The following is a 22012-nucleotide window of genomic DNA, read 5'->3' as shown; positions in this document are numbered from 1 at the left end:
TGAAAAGCTTAAGTTAAAGATTTGAGTCTTAAAAACAACTGTTTTGGTGGGATCCCTTTGACAAACAGCACCTAGACTAGGGCTCTGGATGTACTGTTCCAGTTTGAGCAAGTATCCCAGTATCTAATTTTAAGAACAGTGGCTTCTGCAATGGTTTCAAACTGAAAGAGGGTAGACTTAGATTAGATATTAGGAAGACATCCTTTACTCTGAGGATGGTGAAACGCTGGAACGGGTTTGCCAGAGAAGTTGTGGATGCCTCATCCCTGGAAGTGTTCAAGGCCAGGCTGGATAGGGCTTTGAGCAACCTAGACTAGCGGAAGATGTCCTTGCCCGTGGCAGAGGGGTTGGAACCAGATGATATTTAAGGTCTCTTCCAACTCTAACCATTCTGTGATTTGGATAATGTGGTGGGTTTTTTTAACTTCTTCAGTCTTACCTACTGCTTTTATTTATCACTGCTCACCCTTTGGATGTAGACCCTGAATGTCTTCTACAGGTTCAGGAGCATGCTGAGACCCTGACAGTGTTTTTGAGCTTCAGATGGTACCTGGACTTGTAGCTGTTGAGTGTTATGCAAGTCCAGTGGTTATATGCTGTTGACCTCCTGTGAAACCAGTTGGTTGTTGACAGCAGGGTGACAGGTTGTCAACAGCAGGGTGCTGTGGGTGCTGTCTGAGGTGTGACTGCAGATCCAAGGGTGCCCTTAGCACATTGGCCTGGTTATGGCTCTCCCAGGAGGACTCTGGAGAGCAGCGCTGGGGAGAGATGTCCTGCCACCTCTGTTACCAAGGAAACAGTGGCTGCATTTCACAGCTGCTGAAGGTTTTTTATTCCAGAGTAAAATATTGATTTCCAGACTGGAGTTGCATCATGTTCTTGGACCTGAGCATGCTGATCTGTTTGGTTGTGCCTAGCCTCTTGAGTGCTAGATCTCAGATGTGAGTTTTCTGATGCTTTGGTTCTCTCTGTCGAGCAGCTTTTTAAGTGTCTGAGGATGCTGAGATTTCAGGCTGGCTGCAGGACTTTGAGAGGGCATTGGAAACAGGTTTTGGATGTTCATCTCTTTGTGCTGAGTTCAGCTGGCTGTCCCTACTCTGCTATCTGCCTTTTTTCCAAGAGCCCATTCATTGTCTGTGCATACTGTGTGTGTACACGGAGGTCCACAATAGATTACTCTGGTGAGGAGTAGCAGAAGGCATCCATGGTAAAAGCTGAAAATGCTCTTACAATATAGACATGGTTGGTCAGTATCTCACAGTAATACATGGTTTTATTGACCACAAATATTGCAGCCATCAGTGTGAGGAGATCCTGTCTGCTTTAACTGAGCATGAGAGCACCGTTGATCGTATTGTATTTGATTCAAGAGATCTGTGAATAACCTTCCCTAGGGTCTGGCTGTCTTCTGTGACTTACACTGGGGAGGGTACACTTGTGGTTGGGCAGCCTGCTACTGACTGGTAATTTTAGGGAAGCCATGGATCCAAGAGCTGAGAAGTCTTTTGGAGCAGGTTCTCATTGGGGCATCTCCTGGTCATTCAGAGCCATTGCCTAATCTGTGAGTCCTTCACTAAGATCACCTCCTAGGGTCAATCTGCAGGCTGTTCTTGCTCAAGTACCTCATTAAGGACCTGTCTACCAAAGGGAAACAGACCGAGCAGTCATAACTGGGCAGAGGGGCCAACGTAAGTCTGACAACATAAGTCAAAGTATCATTTTCAGGAAGAGCACTGTCACTCGCACTCTGCGTGGCTGTGGAAAAGATGCTCTGTTTCCAGGGTTGTGCATGGTGCCTCCTGCGTGTGCCAGGGATGCAGCTACTAGTGCAGATGTTGTGGAGGCAGCTGGTAGGTAGAAAGCTGGCAAAAAGACCTCCTCTCTGCTGTCTCGCTTGCTAGGGCAGCTGTGCCCGAGGGGCTCTGCTGTGTCAATCCGTTTGCAGGAAGCAGACCCCTGTGCTCCCCCCACCCCATCTCACGCTGCTGGGATTTGAATGTGGTGCCTGTAAGTGACAACAGTGGAGGCCGGCACGGCAGCATGTACATTACAGAGGGCACTGAGTGCCACAGCATCAGCACTATGGCTTTCTCCTACTGTGGCCCTGTGCTCATCCAGCTGTCCTTGCGAAGGGTGGTGTGCTGTGGAAGTCTCTTTGCACATCAGCAACTGAACGTGCCTGCGGGAGCTCTAGAGGCCTTCTTGGAGGAAGGAAGGAGAGGATGTCTGGTGTAGCTGTGCATGTTCTGGGGAAGCTCTCTGCTGAAGAGCCTCTGTGTTAGTGTTACTTCCTCCCACGTTTCTGAGAGCTGTCTAGGTTCAGTAGTGTGTCTGACACTTTTCAGAGGCTGCCAAGCTCTGTTTGCTCTTTCTCTCTCTCCTTAAGGCTAGAGAAATGGGAGGCTTGAGACAAAGTAACTTCAGTTTATTTAGCATCAATGACTATGTGTCTTTGCCTGTCCCTTCTGATGTAACGTGCTAGTTCATAGACTGAAGTTGTTTTCAAGGAAGGATTTTCCATCTGAGGGTGAATAACCTTGAGAATTGCTGTGACAAATTAAGATTGGTTTGTCATCCCTTCTCATCCCTTGGTTGCAAGGCGTGGTGGCTTTGCTGTCTTTGTTCTGGTGGACGAGGTTGACATAGGTGGTTCTGGTGGATGAGCTCAGCCTCACACAGAGGTGTTGGACACTGCATGGGCAGTATCATACAATTGAAGCTGGGACACCAGTTGTTTACTAAGAAACTCTATTCCAAGAATGGAGGATTGCTTTATTTAAATAGTTTTGTATTTCTTGATTTAGAAGATGAAGTAGTCCTTGCACAAGGGGTTGGGGTGTTTCGATACAAGAATGGATGTACATAGCCACCACTACAGAAGCTTGAAACAAGAACACTAAAGAAGGCTGGATTAAAGGTACTCATGTAGCCTTGCTGTAGTTCTGCTGTTTTCTTAGCCTTGACAGTTTGAATCAATGAACTTTATTTTAATGCAGTTTGAGACTCCATAGTCTTTAACAAAATAGAAAAAAAAATATCCAAGTATCCTGCTATGTGACATTATCTTGATATCTGTATGATCACTGCTTGGGTTAGGGTGGACCTAAGAACATGAATGTGGCTGTACTGTTTTAGTCTGGTACTGCCTTAGCCCTGAGTCCTGACTGTGGCTGACGGGATGTTTACAGAAAGAGCGTAAGAAGAGCAAGCATGGCCTTCTGGCTCTGGAGGTGAACAGCTTGGGTGCTTCCTTGGCTGGAACCTTTCTTTGTAGTAGTTGCATTGGAAAAGCCTTTGACAGCTTGAAGTGGTGGCAGAAGAACTTATGGCAAAAATGGTGAAAATACCTGAACAAATAGCCCAGGACTAGATTCACAGGAGCCGTCTGGACAATGACAGTCTGTAATAGCTGGACTATTGAGTGCAATTGTAGCCTCTTGCTTCAACCAGTGTCTTTCCCAGGAGACTGGCAGTGGCTGATGGGAAGCCACAGTTTTCTAAGGGTTTTAAGGGAGATTTGAGAAACTGTAGAATAGTAAGCATCAAGCACATTAGTAGAAGTTAAAGAACAGAGATAGTGGAGCACATGGGTAGATACGATGTTGTTGTATGTGCCCTTTCGTTAAAAGAAGACTTGCCTCTCAGATGTTTTGGAGTGGTTGAGGCATAAGAATTGTGAGGTACAGTTGATACAGTGCTTGGATTTCCAAAAGGCCTTCAGCAAGGTTTCTCAAAGGAGCTACTTAAAAAGCGAGGCTGCTGTGGAACAAAGGGGAAAGTCCTCATACTGATAATAATTGTTTAAATAAATAGCAGGAATACGTACTCAGTTGTCATGGCAAACGCTCAGTGAAGTGCAGATCCCTCCAGTGACGATCTGGAGGCATCTGCACTCGGGTACCTGTTTAGTATAATCAGAAATAGAAATATTCCTTCTTGGAGAAGATTGCCATAACACTGAAGAACTCCAGCCCAGGGATTGTCTGCTGAGGGACCATTTTTCACATGCACTCACACGTTCTTACTCTCTGCAGAGCTTTAGCTGCCTAGGTTTTTAGGGAGGGTTTGTGATGCTGTGCTGAAGACTTAGATGTAACTTAGATTTGCATTTCAGGAATGCAAGTTGAGCTGTTCAGGCTCAATCTTACTTTTTGTTTTTGACATGAGAATCTGACATGTCTCTTCTTGGCAAAATATTGGTTTGGAGCCCTTGAAACTTTCCAGAGATCAGCACGTGTATTTAAAGTAGGCATATTCCTTCATCCAGTTTCTTTTTGTGGAGTGCCAGATGATATCAGACTTCTTCCCTTTCCTTAGAAAGAGGAACGTTGATGCTGAATCCCAGGGAGATAATCAAGCGTGGCTTAAGGAGTACGTTCCGATCAGACTCTGACAGAAACCATTGTGTGAGGCACCCTGGCAGCTGCAGACAAGTGATTGAGCTTACTGTGGCAATGGTTTGAACCAGCTGCAAGTTTTGATGAGCTCTGTTTTTGGTTTTTGGTTTTTTTTGGTTTTTTTTTTTTTTCTATATTCATGTAATATATAGTAGTGTAGTAGCAAGCGTTTTATTCTATACCTATGCTCATGTCCCCCGTGCCTTGGCTGTTCAGGCATGTTTATGTATAAGCTCTGCCAGCCAGACCTTCTACTCTCCCATCTTAAGAAGCTGGCAGTGGTAGTTCATAGTGCAGTGGAAAGTGAGGAGGAAATAACTGGGAACAGAAAACGTGTATTGTTTCAGACACTGGGAAGACTGAGCTCACTCATTAACACTCTGCAGTTCAGCTCTAAACCATGAAATGTGCGGTGCCTGCTCAGGCACCCAGGGCTGAGCTGGCACTGTGTGTGTTGCACAGGAGCTCTGGAGGCGTGCAAATCCACGTGCTGAAATGGGTCACACTTCAGACTCCACTCTCACAGCTACTTTGGCTACCAGGGCTGTATGATGACCCTCTTGCACTGCGAATGTTCACCTCTGCTCTCAGAAATGAGAATCTGAAAACTGAAAGGGTGAAATGGTGAACGCACAGTTTACCTTGGTGACCTCCCCTGCACGGTGGTTGCTGTTGCCTCTTGGCAGTCCTCTTGCCTGCATTTTGCCTGTCCAAGGGTCCAGCCAATTATTGGAGAGTCTCTGAGCATCTGGAGAGAGACAACAACATCATAACATCTGCTAGAGGGCTCATGGAGATGGGAGAGTGAATGCTGCTGGGCCTCTCCGTCTCTGACCTCTGTGTATGGAGATCCGCACAAACAGAATGTATTTAAACTTTCCAAGGGGAAACACAGATATCTGTTCACATACAGAGCCCAGCTTGCATCAAGCATTGCTAGTCCCTGTGTACATGCTGCAGTATACATGGATGTTTGGATGGGCTTGCATTGGTGGCAGGGCTTGGGGGCTTCTGGTTCTCTCATGCTGCGGCTGTTCCTCCTGGGAAGTGCTGGCTGCTCGTTCCCCTGCTCTTGAGGGGTGCTCCCTGGCATGTGGCAGCTCATTGCAATTCAGGGGATGTAGCTGAAACTTCTCTTCTTCTAGAAAAGTAGGTCGGGGAAATCTGCCTGTCAGGAATGTCTGGAGGGAGAAAAGGGGATTTGATGAAGGCGATAAGAGCCCGACACAATCCACCTCCATCTGTTTTTATTGAAGAGATTTGTGGCATGAATGTAAATCATAAAGGCTTCTATAAAAATACCAGTTCCTGCTAGAGTGGCATCTTGTGACCTGAGGTGCAAGTCTGAAGTGGGACCTTTGAGTCTGACTTCTCTGTGATTGTGGGCCTCTCACTTTCCCTTCCTGCCTTCTCATCCGAAACAGGGAGCAGTGCCGGGGGGTGTTGAGGAGGTGTGACTGAATGACCAGCAGCTTTGCTAAGCTGTGCAGTACGATGGGAGGATGAGGTGAATCGTCCAAGCTCTAGTGATCCGTTATAGTAGCAAAAAGGAAGGGATGAGTACAAACAGCTGTGTTTTGGCTAGTTGCTTTTTATCTGGAGGGTAAGGGGCGAGTGGCACGCGTGTGGAAGGATTACTGTTGCTTGTCTTCCGCTACAGAAGTGGAAGGGAAATTTGGTCAGCCAAAGAAATGCTGTGTCCAGTTCAGACCAGGCTCAGTGGGAGCTGAGCATTACTGTCCAACTTCTGTCAACTTGGCTGGCTTGAGTAGCTGTTGTGTGCACCCCTCATTCTCTCAACAGGAGTATTTTGAGCCTGCTCCAAATGGGTCTATTTCCTCTTACCTGCGAGATCTTCAAAGATGTGCAATTGCTGCTGCAGGACTCCCATCAGATGAATACTCTGGTGGGAAGAACTTTTGCCACCGCACCCTGATCTGCCTTCCCTCAGAGATGGCACATCCCAGCCTGCAGTGGGAGTGGTTTGCACCAAGCTGGCCTTCCTTCCCATATCCATCTTGTTTTCGTGGCTGTGTCTCATGTGCTGGAGACAGAGCAGTGCCTGGTAAAGGGTCTTTGGACATACATTGCTCACAGCCTGGTAAAGGCAGGCAAAGAGCAGTGACACGGTTGCATTTGCATGGGCTGTGTTTGTGCGTTGCTACACAAAGCAGCAGCTTGCAGGGTATGCTTGCTTAAGATTGCCACAGCAGGAAGTGAAGTGTGGACATGGACGAGGAGGGGCTTATCCTGTGCCACCGGCTGGTGCAGTGACTTGCAGCCTGCAGAAGACATTGGGAAGTGTGGCATGGTAGCTCTTGTGTGTCTGAGGCTTTGCTACCTTGGAGATGGGCTTTTTAACAGCCTTCTGAACTTGTAGGGTATGAAATGACAAGACTTAGGCAGTGGCAGCAATGTGTCCTGCTATAAGCTTGTACTGTACCCAGAGGTCCTGTATGACCATGTTACAGTCAAACAAAAATGCTTTCCTTTTAAGAATGACTGTACTTATAACAGTGTGTGCATAAGGCTGGATGAAGGAGAAACCTTGTGAAGAGCAGCCTTTTTTGTTGTAGTAAGTAGACCAGTCCTTGCATTGCTGAGGGCAATCAGCATTTAGGTAGGTCTAACCTGCCTCTTCCTCTTTGCAAATGTCCATAGCTGGTAGCCAAGTAGGTGCTGAGTTCTCTATCTGCCTCAAATGCAAAAGAAGTTTATTCAATGTTGCTGCTTCCAATAGGTGCTTGCCCGCTTCCAAAATGGGAAAAGCCAATTTGGTTTATATTAGTGAGGCAGGTCAGATTTTCATGAACATTGATGGCTTTCTGCCATTCTCTGTGTATAGAATTGTTTTTAAGTTGTGTGAGCAAGAGTTTCACCTGCTGCCAGTCCTTAGCCCAGTAACTAGTCTTTGAATATGGGAGTAATATGCGCCAAGCAGACAACCTCAGTGTCCTGCTCTGCCAGTGCTTTGAGACTGAAGTCCAAATCTAGATCAAAAGCACTAGATGTTGGTGCCTTAAAAATGTCAGACTCAGCTGGGGGCATAAATTTCAAGATGGAAGTGCCTCGCCAGTTCATATCATAAAAACATTTCCCAGGGAGAAAGGTTTGCTTCGGAAAACTCTCTAGGACTTATGCTAAAAAAATTGGGCTAATGAAGAGAATCTTATTTAGGCACAATGAGATCAATGCATCTTCATGTTAATTATTTTTGGCAACGTGCAATCATCTGTGACTTCTGCCAGCGCAAATGCAATGGACTTCAAGCTGCTTTGACAGAGTTCAAGATCTGTACGCTGCTAACAGGAGTCCTCAGAGGCTTGGATGGTGGTTGGATCCCTTGTCCCTTTTGGTGGTGAGAAGAGAAACGTGCAAGGCTGTCAGACAACATAAACTTCCTTTCTTCAAAACGGGTCAGAGCTGGAGTACCAAATGCTAATAGTAATGTTGCTGCTGCTGCTAGCCGACTCCCCAGGGCTCTGCTGCAGCCTTGCTTCTGGTTTCTTACATTCTGGAGCATCTCAGCTATATGACAAAAGCTTTAGGTACCTTCTCACAGAAGCAGATTGAAGTCAGTAATCCATCTCTGGGAAGTCCTTTACCACGTATATATGGCATAGCTGTTGACAGCAGCATGGGCTCAGGGTGATCATCAAGGTAAAGTGTACCAGATCACCTGTGATCTCCCTGCAGTCTTTCCTCCTGGAGCCTATAAAAATTATAGGGTTGTTCAGCATAATCATTTCTAGCTTGCTTTTTTAAAAGTGAGTGACTCACTTCATGTTTACTAGATTGAAAATTTACAAATAATTAATCTGCTTTTGCACGGAAATGAAAGTTCAGTTAAAACCTCCAAAGTCAGTCCCTTAAAATTGGCTCACTAAAACTACTTTAGATGTAATGGATTATAAGAACATTCATCTAAACGTGTTTTGTATAGAAAGCCCAGTTGATTGGATGGAGGATTATTATTCTTGAATAGTCAGAAACCAATGGATTCTGTTCAATGCCCGACAAGAGTCTGGAGCTAGCAGATCTTATTGTATACACTCTCTCCTTTTACTTGGAAGTTCAAAGAGGAAAATCAGCTTTCTGCTTTTTCAAGCTTTCAGTTGGGTTTCTCAACTCCGCAACTTGCCAATGAACCAAAGTGTTTCATTTCTGCTTGCAGAGGTATTCTCTCTGTGCACCCAGGGCAGGAAACGCCTGTTAAGGCTGGGGCTAGCACTCAGCTAACTCTGGTTCCAGATGTCAGTCTGCTGAGTTCCCTGGGCTTACTTTGAGTTCTTTAAAGCTATGAAGCATTTTTACTGAAAAAACTGGTTTTTTAAGTTCACAGAAAATAGTTTTTATTAACTGTATCGTAGGATGAATGTTAAAATTTCAATGTACTTTTTAGGTGTATTTCTCTTTTCTGAAAGATTGGAGTAGAATATCTCAACTTTTGTGTCCGCTCTAAGAAGTGCTGGCTTGGCTCTTATCTGCACATCTGCTTTGGAGGAAGGCCATTACAGAGGAGATTAAATAAAAGAGCTTTTTGCAAACATTCTTGCTGCGCTAAGGCTCAAGTGTGTTGAAATCTGAAGGGAGACCCAGGATTCCTGAAGGATGGAAGTTCTCAGCCCAGATGAATCGCCACTGTTGTGTGGTCCCCAGAAAGCACACCCACCTGCAAAGTCTTAGTTCTGAATCCGTGACTGACGAATCTGGCCTGGGTTCTGGGCAGGACTGTGTACTTTATTAGCAGGGTCCAGTTGCAAAATCCTGGCCTGGAGGACTGTGGCCTGTGAACTTGCAGGTCCTGGGAAGGTGACTTTCAAGGGCAGGTGCTGTGCTTGCAGGACTTGACATCTGATTTCCATTTATTCTTGGCTTCCCCAGAAGTGGTGTGTTTTTTTTTTTTTCTACAGTGGTCCTGCTCTTGCAAGATGCTCTTGCCTCTTCTTCTGATGTGAATCTTCTTCCTTCCTTTGATTGTGCTGTTTGTGTGTTCCCATCCTGTCCTTGCTGTCACCTTTGACCTCTGATGACACGGGCCATGGATGGTTGCTGCCTAGAAACCCCTTTGACACTGACTGTGAGTTGGATCACTTGGGGTGTGTGGGATAACTAGGTACAATTGTGTGCAGATGAAACAAAGCAAAGTGTCAGAAAAAGACCACAAAACCCCTGCACTGAACAAGGCTGATCTACACGCAGAGTACTCACATGTGATCAGATCAGCTTGTGCCTTGTGACAGTGCTGGAGAGCTAGTTGCTTCCAAGTAGGTAAACTTTGTCCCACAGTTAAGACATGCCTTGGCCCTGTGCTGCACATGCTTTGGCTATTGCAATGTGAAGGTTGGCAGGGTTATATATATTGATGAGGGCAGGAGTAACTTCAGTGGGGTCCAATTTTAACTGACCTGTATGTGCTTCTCTAGTATTTAGCCGTATTTAAATTTGCAAATGCAATTTTAGTGCATGTTAAAAAAAATAAACTACTGCAGGCTTGGCATATACCCTGCATCAGGTAGAAGCCAGTTGTAGATAGATAGTGTCCAATGGGTGCAGCTGAACCTACTGTGACAGATTGAAATCGCACTGTTCAGCCTTCTCAGTGTTGACAGAGAAGTCCTAGAAAGCAGTGCAGTAGTTGCTTGTGGACACCAGTAAGTACCTCTGACTTTCTACTCAAAAGCACTGCAGTGATTTCCTCTCTGGTTGAGTAGCAATGCTCTTTAGCCTTTCTAAAGCAAGAGCCTCCTCCATTAATGGCTGCTGCCTTGAAAGGGAGACCTCCAGATCTTCCTTCTTTCAAGGTACAAACCTATTTTAATTCTCCCTGTTGCTAGTTCAGTTCCTGGGCTGTCTTTCCACCTTGTACAAAGCAGGGTTGGCTGCGCTCCAAGTCTGTAAAGAACGACATTGTTCTGTGTGGAATTGCTCATCGCAACTGGTTATTCTCTTTAAACAAGAATCTTTAGGTGCAGATGACATCAGAGGACCTCAGCGATATTTGCTTCTGTGGACAGGGCCAAACTGTACTCCTGTTCCCTCAGTGTGTCAGTGTACTTGATACTGGAGCCAGCCCCAGTGATGCTGCAAAATGGTTCTTCCAGACAGCATTGCCAGGGTTGCAGCAGATCAGAGGTTCACTTAAGATTGGGTGGGACTTCCCTGTATCATGACTTGGCTCTGGGGCATGCTATGTTGACGATGAGTGCTTGTTGGTGGGGACCTGATGGAGCCTAGCTTTTTTATCTACTGTAGGACACACTGGGCTGGATACAGGAATCCTGGAGATGATGGGCTGCTGCTGTAGTGCTGGCATTGGCGGGGGAGGCTTGCTCTCCATCTGCAGTGACAGCAGTGGAACTGCTTCTCCTGTGTCAGGTTGGTCCAGAGAGCAGCACTGAGCATCTTCCGCCCAGCAGCATGCAGGACTGCTGCTGTTGGGCTGGGCATCCTTGGCCCTACCACTGCTGGAAATACGGCTTGTGTTTGTGAGGCTAGGTGCTCTGAGCATGTCAGATGGTCTATGCAGCTTCCAGGATTCTGGATAGCTGCTGAGTCTACAGGTATTGTGGGCCTGTGTCTCCCCTCACTTCAGCCTCTGTGCCTCCATCCCCTCCACCACATCTGGGCTGATCCTGCCACTTACAATAAGGAATGGTGATGCTCTGATGCGGAATTTCTGATCTTTTCTATCTTACATGAGGGAAGAGTAGGGTGATTGCACCCAAGGAATCGCGCTAACAAAAGGTCCTGTGCTTTGTACCTGGGTAGTGGTGCTCTTCAGCCTTCCTAGGGAATGGCTTCCTCTGCCTCTTCTCCATATGTGATTATCCTGAGAAAGGGATTTATCTCTCCTTTGAATTGGCAGCCCATTTATAGCTGCAAACTGAGCACCGGTGAATATAACATGCTACTAACAAGCTGATGAATGCTTTTGGAACCTTGGCTTCTCTGGGCTTGTGCTTTGTTCTTGTTTCTGCATATTGCTGTTCATGCCCTTGGTAATTTGACTTGGTTTCATCTTTTAGATGCTTGCTTCTTGGCCCTGGGAATTGAAGATAGTGTGACCTAGCCAGGGTGGGTTGTCTGATGCCTTCACAGCATTGCTGTTAAGGAACTGCCAGATACTTCTGAACTAGGTTTTTCCTTTGAATTGTACCCTAATGGGATGTCCAGATCCTGGGCCTTTAGTTAAGTTTGTTCCCTTGATGTTGTTATGCCCTGACTTTTGTCCTTCTCTTAAAAATTGTAACCGGCTAGAATTTCACAGTCACTTGCAGTCTTATTGCTTGCCCTTCTTAACCACTTCCTCCATGTTAGATAGTCAGATTCAGAGGTGGCCCTTCATGGCTGTTTTCAAAACTTTTCAGTATTATTCAGGGCTTGAACTAGCTTTTATTTCTTTTACAGGCTTCTTTTACAGTTTGATCAGTGAACCAAAGAAGCCACATTTTTGTCTCTTCTGCTTCAGTTGGCTCATGTACAGCTGCCTGTGGGCCAGTCCAAAGGCATGTGCACAGGCATACGTTTTTCTAACAGACCATGTAGAAGAGCTGGGGATGACTTATTTCAGAAACATTTAACGTCCTCCTGTGTAAAATTCACAGTACTTAGAAAGAAAACAAGGACACTGCACCTGAACACACAGGTTTGACTTGGCCAATGCATGCCCAGATAACAGGTATAAAGAAGTGCCTCTGTTGCACCAGGTGGCTTTGTGCGCACCTATCGTGCAGGAAATCCTTCACTCCAGCCATGGATTCCCACAGGTTGGTGGGAAGGATTGTATGATAAACCACCTGTCCCTCCATTTCCCGAGTTCTCCGGTAGGCACTCTGGTGCTCTGGTGAGCACTACGAAAATGTGCTTTAAAGAGAGCAAGTGGTTGGTAGGGTGTTGAGTTTTTCATGTGTTATGAATTTAAATTGCCTTAAGCAGGGTGTCTTTGGATGGCTGCATGTGCCCAGTGTGGCTGTAATACAGGAAGTGGTGAGGAGGCACACCAAGTTATTCACGGACCCATTTCCTAAACAAAATATCTGTCATGATAGCTCCTGGCTCTGCTTGTGGCTTGCTGGGATGCTGGGTGGGCACAGTGATCCTTGGAAACAATGTCCTGTTCCACTGGGACAGCAGCTGGAAGTGAGCAGCTCCAGGTGCACAGAGTGTCATCAGCTTAGTCTGTGTGCTGCTTGCTGGAGTCCCCAGGGCCCTGTCAGCCTGTGAGTAACTGTCTGATGCTGCTGAGCCCAAGCTGCAGTGCCTTTGAGAGCAGGGGTTGCGCCTGCTGGGAAGCCTGGCAGCCTACTGGGAAATCTTGTGGTGCCAGTAAGCATGAGTGACTGCAGGCAGCAGCTGCCTGCGTGCTTTGCCTGGAGAGGTCCTCAGGGGGAAACTGCCTTTCCTCTGGCCTGCTGGAGCTCAGGCTGCTCCCTGGGCACAGCTCCTCTACTTTTGCAGGGCAGCCAGTCCGTGTTTCTTGATGCCTGTTCCCAGAGAGCCTGATGTTACAGGGATGAACTTGAGCACAAAGCACTATTCTGTTGCTGGGGTTTTGTGGTAAATACCATAATACCCCTTAGCTAGGGATCTAACATGAGCCATAGCAATGTGTACAGTCTTCTCACTTTCTCTCCAGCTGCATGGGTTGTGTGGCATCTCTGTCTCAGAAAAGCATGCATGTTTGGGTAGAAACAGCCCAGCAGCTTTGGATTGCAGTGATGTGACAACATCGACATCTCTGCCAGGAGGGGCTATTTCTGAAGCTGACTGACGAGGAGAAGCAGTGCACACTAGAGTGTTTGCAGGCATCTATGCTAAAAGGAAAGCTGCTCTGCAGCACCAGGTAAGCTGCATCTCCTTACCATGGGACGTGTGAGATAGCTCTGGTATGTCTGTGGCAGTGACAGGTTGGAGCAGCCAACAGGGTCTTTCTAGGCAGATCTTGGGGTTTCCATTCCACCCTCTGGTCTTGCTTTTGACCCTGAATACACAGGGTGATTGTTCTGCTGTGATTTTAACTACTGTTCTTTCATAGCTCCCCCACTTTTCAGACAAGGATCCTTCTGTCTTTCGTGTGTGGGCAGCACAGTGGCCTCACTGGTCTAGATCAGTGGGTTAAGAGACGGGTGTATCAGAGAGGTTAAAAACCTGTTGGGAAACTCCATGCAGACAATTTAAGCTTACTTTTAGTCAGCCTGGATCCCTTTTGCTTTTGCCTGGAAAGTAGTCCACAGAGACCCAGAGGTCCTGGGGTGGTGGGTGGAAAGCAGTGCTTTCAGCAGCGCTGCAGTATGAGGGCACAGGTGGGTACCAAATTACAAACTGGTTAAAAGGAAAAGACTTTAAGCAAAGCTAGTAGGGAAAGCTGTGAACAGAGGCTGAATACATCTGGGAAGACAACACTGCAACTTTGTTAAAATAGCAGTGTTCCAGCCAGTGCAGATCCTGGGGATGATAATACTAGGCCATGATGCTTTGGGTAGAGCATTTTTCTGTTGCTGTCTTTTTCTAGCACAGAGCAGCATGGCCAGACTCTACAATGACATTGTGAGCTGCCAGGTTTGTATCTGACTTGAATCAGATTAAATGTTAGCAGGAAAAGAATTCTGTTGGGAAACATGCAGTTCCCAAGGGTATTTTAGTCTTTCCTCTTAGCTTTTAAATCTGTTGGGCAACTTCATTTTAGCATTTATGGAAGAGTAGAAGGAGAGAAGTTTACAAACCACATCACTGGATATAAGGAGGGTGCAGGGAAGCCTCATGAGCAGCAAAATGTATCAGTTCAAATTTCGAAGCTGCAGCCCCATCAGAGCAGAGAGCCGGCTGTTCTCTGCCTTGTCATTGGCACCTGTTCCTTGCATTTTGCCTTAATGTTGTTAGATTGCCTACTTGGGCAGGCTGGATGTTTGTGGAGCAGAGCTGCACTGTGTGAGGGAGGCATTTAGTGCAGCTTTACAGGCAGGCTTGAAGCTGTGATAAAACAGCAGCAACCTGGCTGGTAGCCGTGCTGGGTCCAGAGCTGTGCCGGTGCCATCAGAGATGGAGCAGCTCTTCCCTAGAGTGGCTTGGCTCAGAAAGAATGTGTTTAATAGCACAGAGGAAAGCTGGATATGCAGAAGACTGTAGCTTGTCCCAGTGAACAGTGGTACCTGCCTTAACTCTCTGTTCTGGTAGGTTCAGTCCCTGCTAGTTCATACGCTGTGCTGGGCAGAGCTCTATATTGAATTCCATCTGGAGAGAGGAGACTTGCTAAGAAGGAGGGGCAAGAGTAGCCCTGACACAGGCTGTAGTGGTCTGTTTTGTGTTGCCCAGGTTCTGCGCTGACTGCATACACAGGCAGTGCTCATCCTGCTTGGGAGTTTGTGGTGCTGGGTAGACCTGGCGCCACAGTAGCAGCTGCTCTTTCCTCCCACAGTGGAACTAGCCACGTTGGCAGGAATGATTCCTGAGATCAGGGTCAGAAGGATGCACGTCTTGTGTGTGATCTGCTCTCCAGGCTGGCAAAGCATGTGAGAGCTCTCAGCCCACAGGAACGATGGGTCAGGAGGTGACACTTCCCAGGAGGAAGCAGTCCTCAGGTCAGGAGGTGGCATTCAGGTTATATAGTGACTTTAGCTGTCTCTTTGTCTGCTGCGTACAGTGTCCCACACTGAGCCATCCTGGAAATAAGTATTGCAACAAGCGCTTGTGTCCTAGACACAAGTCCACAACACAAAGAGCTAGTAGGCCAGAGTGGTCCACTTCTTTTCAAGGCTGCCTGTATTGCTGAGTCCAAAACTGTGGCGCTGTCTGTAGCTATGGAGCCTGCAAAGGACACTCATCCTTAGAGAAACCTGCCAGGGAATAGGAAAGGAGCATTTCATCACGTAGGCTTATCTTTGACTTGCCTCCACTATTGCATTTGTATTGGTCTGAGAAAGCAGCATTTGTCTTGTTTAGAAGCAATTTGCTTGGAGAGATGCTGGCATACACTTGCCATGTGACAAGGCACATCCAAACCTCAGAGGGCGGCTCAGCAGCCTCTCCTTGCGTGACTCCCTGTATTTAGGGCTGGTGTACACTCAGTAATGCATCTTAGCTGATCCCTTTTTTAACAAGGATGTCTCAAAAGCATAACCTGTTAAAACCCTATGAAGGAAACATAGTGGCTGGTCCAAGAACAGTTTTGGCTACAGCTACCAGATACCAGTTTTGGAAGCCCTGGGCAAGAGAATGATTTTGCATATCACGTTAGATATTTAGAAAGGCTTTTATATTCTCATAGATAAATCCAACAGATCTCTTCTGTAATGCTGAGTGAATCGTATATCTTCCAGAAAAAATCAAGTGAATCCATTACCTGGCTGTGTTCAATCCTCCCTCACACCTGGCTGCTTTCACACAGGAAGCAAGCGGCTCTGATAGCTGTTGCTGGTGATCACTGGTAGCTACTGCTGCTGGCTGAGACATGTACATGGTCTGTTGATGTTCTCATCCCTTCTCTGAGCCTCCTTATCTTGTAAGTGCATTTGACCCAGCCTGATATGTCTGCTGTGCCTTGTCCTAACTGATGTACCTCCTTGGGGTGTGACTTGCGCTTTCCCGTGCATCTGTTGTGAGTGGCTGTGCTGTCTCAGTGGTATTGCAATACTATGAAATACATATCTGAACACAGAGGAGCACTAAGAGCTTGTGATGGGAAAGCAGACTGTTCCCGGGAGGCCTCTGGGTGGCAGTCAGAGCTCCTGGACAGACCCATGTGTGGTCCCTGCGCTTGGAAAGCTGCTTCTGAGTGTGTTTAATAGAGCAGCTGAGTGCAGCAAGCTCAAGGGCAAGTTGCTGACCAAACCAGAGCTGTTCTGAGATCATCTGCCCAGAGATTAAAGAGTTAGGCACTCTTCCAAAGGCTGACTGGAGCAGGGCATGCCTGATAAATGTATATATACACAGTGAAATGGTGATGTTTAATATACTTAAGAATGGACTGCCCAGTCAGATGAAAACAGCGGGGGTTGTTGAGGTGGGCTTTCTTTCCTGTGAGGATAGGAAGACCAAAAAATTAGGTGCTCCAGTTCAGTACAGTGGTGCTGTATTGCATTTAATATGCTGCACTGACAGGGCCTGCACTGGCCTCTTTGAAAAGAGTCTGTTTTGAATGGCCATCCCAGGGGGCACATGCTAACCAGGACACAAGGCTGTGAGGAGGACTTTGGGCAGCTATGAGCAGCCAGCCATGAAGACAAGGAAAGGTGGATGTATCTACTTGCAGGACACTGTTTTCCTCCCTTTGCCTCCCATTTGTCGTGACTGAGGATGCTGTCTTGCTCTTAGTAATATATACCCCGCCGACACTGTCATTCTTTGCTGTTTCCAGCATGCATTTGTCCTCTGTCCTCCTCCCGCGTAGTGCAGCCACCTTGCTGCTGTGGGGAGAAGGAACCCCTTCTCAGCATGGGCTTTATGTTCCTTTGCTCTTATAACCCTCAGAGACAAAAGGAAGAAGAGTGTCAGCTGGTCCTCCAGAATGTCTGAGCTTTGGCCTTGGGTTTGGTCTCTCTAGAGGCACTTGGAAAGAGGTGGGGTGATGGAGGGGACAAGGAATGGTTGCATGGCAAAACAGGCTGGATTTCCTAAGGCAGGCAGAGCTGTTAAATGCTTTACAGGAAATGAAGGTACATAGCAACCTGAGGACTTTTGTCTTCCTGTCCCTCATGCTTTGGGATTTCCATGGGAAGGTCACTTGCGAGTTGGGATGAGTCAAACCTACTGCAATTTGCGGTAACAGAAGTCTGCTCTGGATCCGGCAGCAGGGCAGATGTGTGCTATTGGTGGCAAGCTGCTGTCAGCCAGGATTGCTGGGGAGCCAAAATGTCTCTCTCATGGCAAGGAGAGGATTGCTGGTCAGCACCAGGGCTGTTGTGCTGTACGCCACTTTGTGTAGGTCAGCTGGGAGACCTGATACCCAGCAGGTATTTGGTGACCCTGACTCTAGCTCTTTCCTTGGGGACCCCAGGAGGGTACTGTCATGGCCTTTGGCCTCTGCATCCTACTGTGTTACGCCACTTCAGCACGGCTTCCTTTACTTGCCCTTCCCAGGCTGCAGCAGTTGCAGTTGCTGGAGGGCAGGGAGACAAGAGTGTGCTAACAAGCCGTGAGTGCTTTGTCACACTTTCCCTTGGGGAAGCTCTCAAAGCAGGCTGACATCGGCTTTCATCCCAGTTCATCTTAAAGCATGTAATTGGCCCACGTACCCATCCTGATGCCTGAGCTGCAGAGCCTGATGAAGAACCTGCTGTTGTCCCAGTTCATTGCTCCTGTTTGCTGGCAACAGGGACTTGATTTCTGAAAGTGGAGTAGGTCTCTCCTCCCCTCTGTGTGCATCAGTGGTGTCTTATGCATACGTACCATGGCTCAGGGAATATCTCGACTTCAGAAGGCTGTGGCTGAGAGCATATTCCAGGTAGTATCTCACTGCTTGCATCCCGTTTGTGTGCTCTTCCCTTGGCATCTGCTTTGGCCACTACCAGAGGTGAGCTGTAGGGCTGTTCGCCCCTCCGATCAGAGGGGATAAAGCTGCTTTTACAAACTGCTCTGTGAGACTAGCCAGTCCGCCGGGCGAGCGTTAGGGCGTCCCCATCGCCCGGGGTGGTCTGTTCCTGGCTGGCTGCCTTCTGCCCTCTAGTGGGAAGCTTTGCAGGAAAAGGTGCTGCACAGCAATTGAGCCGGCGTGCAGGAGTGCCACTTGCGAGCCCCACTGAACATCTGCCATCTCTCCAGAAGCCCAGTCTCAGAGGTGGATATCACCTTGAAAGGCAAACCTGACTGTCAAAATCAGGAAAAATACTGAGGAGCTGCTAAACTGCTGCCATTGAAGGCTTAGTCCACCATTGTGCGACTAATAAGGCTGGTAGTGTTGACAAGGAAACGTGGAGGGTCAGTGCTGGGAAAGGTGGATGTGCTCCAACATTTGTGGGTGGCATGGGAGCTACAGGCAAAACACAGGGAACCTGGCTGCTGCCACTTGAAGAAATCAGTGCAAATGTTTGGGAAAATAATCCCACCTAGGAAATGAGCTGCCACTCAGCAGTGGTCAATAAGTCAAACACTGAGCAGCCCAGGGTGCCAGCAGAAAAAATGTACCATGGCTGCTCAAAAGGAGTGTGAGACCTGCCCTTAGGGTTTTCTATCCCGTTAGAGGCAAGATGTACTGTTCAAAGAGCTCTCGTTGCTGCCTCGCTTTACACTCCAGCCTTCACCTTCCATGTATGATCCCAGTAGAAGTGCTCCTCAGCACCTCTGCCTCCTGTATCCCGTGCAAGAAGAGATGTCTGAGATTCCTTGTTTACACAGAGCTGAAGCTGCTTCTTTCTGCCGGGCACCTTTGCCAGTTTGTGAATAAGTTTTAGGTGGTTGTGCAACTCCAGTGTTGCAGGGTGCTTCTAAAGCTGCTGCTCACCCACTCTGTGCGGGTGTACCCCCAAATCTTTTTGCTGAGGCCATAGGTAGGTCAAAATTGTTTTCCTGTCCTTACTAGTTGCTCTCAGGCTTACAGGCAAAGCATGGGCTCTAACCTGCTCCTCCTTACTGTGCACAATTATATTTTCATTCAGTTTCCTTTGCTGCTCTAGCAGCCTTAGGAACTGTACCTCTGTTTTGTATTCCTCAGGCATCAGGGGCTTTAGAGATGTGTGGCAGTCACTGAAACATTGGCCTCGAAATGCAACAGTAAAACCAGCCACTGTGCGTGTCATCAGTGAGCAGCAGTCACCTGTTGGGACAGGAGGTCGGATGAATTTGTAAACAACAGCTGGAGCCAGTGCTTTGCTGCGGGCACTGAATTTCACAAAATGCATGTGTTACCAGGAGCTTTGCTTTTCAAGATGAACTCACAGCCCAGGTTGGTGACAGCGTTGTAAGTGTTTCATCAGACTTCAGAGCAGAAACTCCAAATGTAACTGGAGAGGAGGGAAACAGCTGGGAAGCTGCAACCTGAAGCAGAAAAAAAAGGAAAAACTGTGCCTAGAATGACGCTTTGGGGTGTTTTCAAAGTATGACTTCAGTGTCTAAGAACATACTCTAGAAAATTGCATACTCTAAAAATTTTCACCTTTGAGGTTTTAATGCAGTCAGGCAGTTAACGCAGTGAGTTCCTGGGTTTGCTTCTTTCTCTCTCTTCCTCCCTCCCTCCAGTCTTATTTTGATGTAGTTGCTTGCAATTCAGAATCCCAACTTCGAAAGTCAGTGCTTGCTTAGCTAAGGTGAGTGAGAGTGTGCCTGTGTGCATATGTGTCGGTGCACACGTGCGTGTGCTCCTTAGCCGGGGGTGGTGCTGTCGGGATGCATCTGTTTGTATGTGCGTGTGCTCCTTTTCGTTACCATCGTCTTAGCTGGGGGTGGTGGCAGTGCTGGGTGTGTGAATGTGTCTGTGTATGTGTACTCCTGTTTGTTACCTCCTCAGCCAGCAGCGGTGATGGGGTGTGTGCTCCTGCTTGACGACAGGTTGAATAAGGAAGCAGCATGGAATGAGTGAAAAGTAGGAGCTGCTTTATTTTATTGCATGTTTAAAAAGCTATGACCAGGAAAGGGGATTTTTGGCTGACTGACCATCCTGGTTGGTAATGGAAAGAAGGCAGCATTTTTGAAGATAATACCAGGAAATGGTGAGTACCTCTTACCAGTAAACAACCAGTAGTGAAATGCAGGAGTACTGGAGTTCCAGGAGGCTGTCAGATTGTCCTGTTGGAGCTCATTTTCCTTGTTGCTTTCAGTCACTGTTGCTATCAGAGCATTACAGTCATGTTCACCACAATTCGATACAAAGGGAGTCCTTGCAGTAGTTCCACAGTTCAAGAGCGGTTTCTACTTATTCTTTTTAATTATATAAGTAAGTAGACCCAGATTTATAACTTACCTACCAAAGTGTTTGGTGACTTGGGGGGATTACACAGTGTTCAGTTCTGTGCAAGACCACGGTAGTTGCTGTGGGATTTAGCTGAAGTGTTCAGAGAGGCATAGCATACTGATCACTGTGGATCGATCCTGTCCTATAGAGATCTGCAGGGATTAGTGTGAGACCCACTGCTGTCCAGTACTGGCACTAAACACCTGGCGTGGACACAAATCTGGGTGATGCAGGGATTGGTTAAATAACAGATCAAAAGGGGGTCATCAGGAACAGCCAAGCTGCTAAGGAGCAGACTTTTAAAAATTGTGCACTCTTGTGCTGCAGACAAGTGCATTTAGACTCCAGAACATGTGTGCTAATGCCTGTGGGAAGGGTAGTGGTATTTTAGAAAGCACTGTTTTGAGAAGGGGTTGGAGTTGCAGGGTACAAGCTATACCTGACCTAATGAGATCTTTGAGTGCTGCAGGGGGAGAAGAGCAGAGGGTGGAAGGGGGTGACCACCTTCCTGCATGTGATATGGGAGAGACCACGGGCAGAGTACAGCCTCTCTCACTGTGTAAAGGAGATCTTGAAAACTGGAGAGGGGTAGAGAGAGAAGAAAGAAGCTTTAAAGTGCCTTATTGGACATAAAAAAGCTGCTGAAGTGGGCAGAGCTGATTAGTATGCATGTAATCTTCCCCGAGGAAAAATACCAGGTACTGATGGGACTCCTTGAGTGTCTCAGAGAGGAGCATGAAGAGCTAATGAGTAGATTAGTTTGGATAAGGAGCATGTTTTTACAGCGAGAATAACTGCCAGGTAGAATTATAATCTTTCAATATCCTCAAATTAAGACTGGATATCCTTATGGAAGTTATAGTCTTTTGGAGATAACTTTTCTATGCATGTAACTACCACTACTAGGTCAGGGCTGTATGGAAAATTTAAGTAGATGTTCTGTCCTTGTCTTACACGTTCAAGCCTCATTCCTTTCTGTGACTTGTCTAGAGTCTAGGGACAGTCAAAGTTAGCACTGCTTACTGGTGATGTTAGCTAAGCTTAGTCTCTTTGCAAGTTTTTCCTTACTATATCTGGTGTAGTTGCTGTACCCCATCTTCCTGGCTACCACTCAGTCCTGCCCTCCATGACCTAGAGGTGGCTTCCTTGCCTTTGGCCACACTCCCTGCAGCTCACTCGTAACCTTGCCCTAGTATTTCTGGGGAGCAAGAAGCCTGCCCAAGTTGATAAGATTTCTCCCTTCTTACGTGCAGAGGCTCAGAGGGGAAGAGTGAACAGAGATGGGATCACTGATTGCCGTGCTGGTGTGCAAAGGGTACGAGGGCTTCGGGGTTGTAGCTCTGGGCTTTGGCTGCAGGAATCCAGGCCATCTGGCAAAGAGGCGGGCAGAGCTTGCCTGCACTCCCAGTTTCCTGACTTCTGGTCTCCACCATGCCCTGCTATCCAAACACAAAGGACAGAGCAGCAGGGTTGCAGTCACAGTCCAGCAAACCTTCTGCACAAGCTAAAATCCTTTTAGCAGGGAGGACAGGGACATGGTAGGAAGTGAGTGCTTGCTAAGCCCTAAACCTGTCCTGCAGTATGGCTGTCCGTCCTTCTCTTTCTAGTATCGTTCCACCACTGCACTGTTCTACACTGTTGCTGTACTATATAGCGAGAGCAGGCTTTTTTCCTTCTAAAAAAAAGAAAAGGGAAAAAAGTCAGTGGGGAACAGATTTGGCCCTCAGAGAGC

The 22012-nt window shown here is 47.3% G+C and overlaps 1 protein-coding gene across 2 annotated transcripts in view; it reads left to right on the top strand.

Annotated features, from left to right (window-relative positions):
• Positions 1-22012, top strand: part of LOC141740300 (phosphofurin acidic cluster sorting protein 2-like) — a 66853-nt gene that overhangs the window by 23738 nt on the left and 21103 nt on the right. The gene's annotated exons all lie outside the window — the stretch shown is intronic.

This window comes from Larus michahellis, chromosome 3 (genome assembly GCF_964199755.1).
Source record: "Larus michahellis chromosome 3, bLarMic1.1, whole genome shotgun sequence".
Taxonomy (NCBI): domain Eukaryota; kingdom Metazoa; phylum Chordata; class Aves; order Charadriiformes; family Laridae; genus Larus; species Larus michahellis.
The sequence above is the reverse complement of the archived record's forward strand: the minus strand, read 5'-3'. Positions and strand labels throughout refer to the sequence as shown.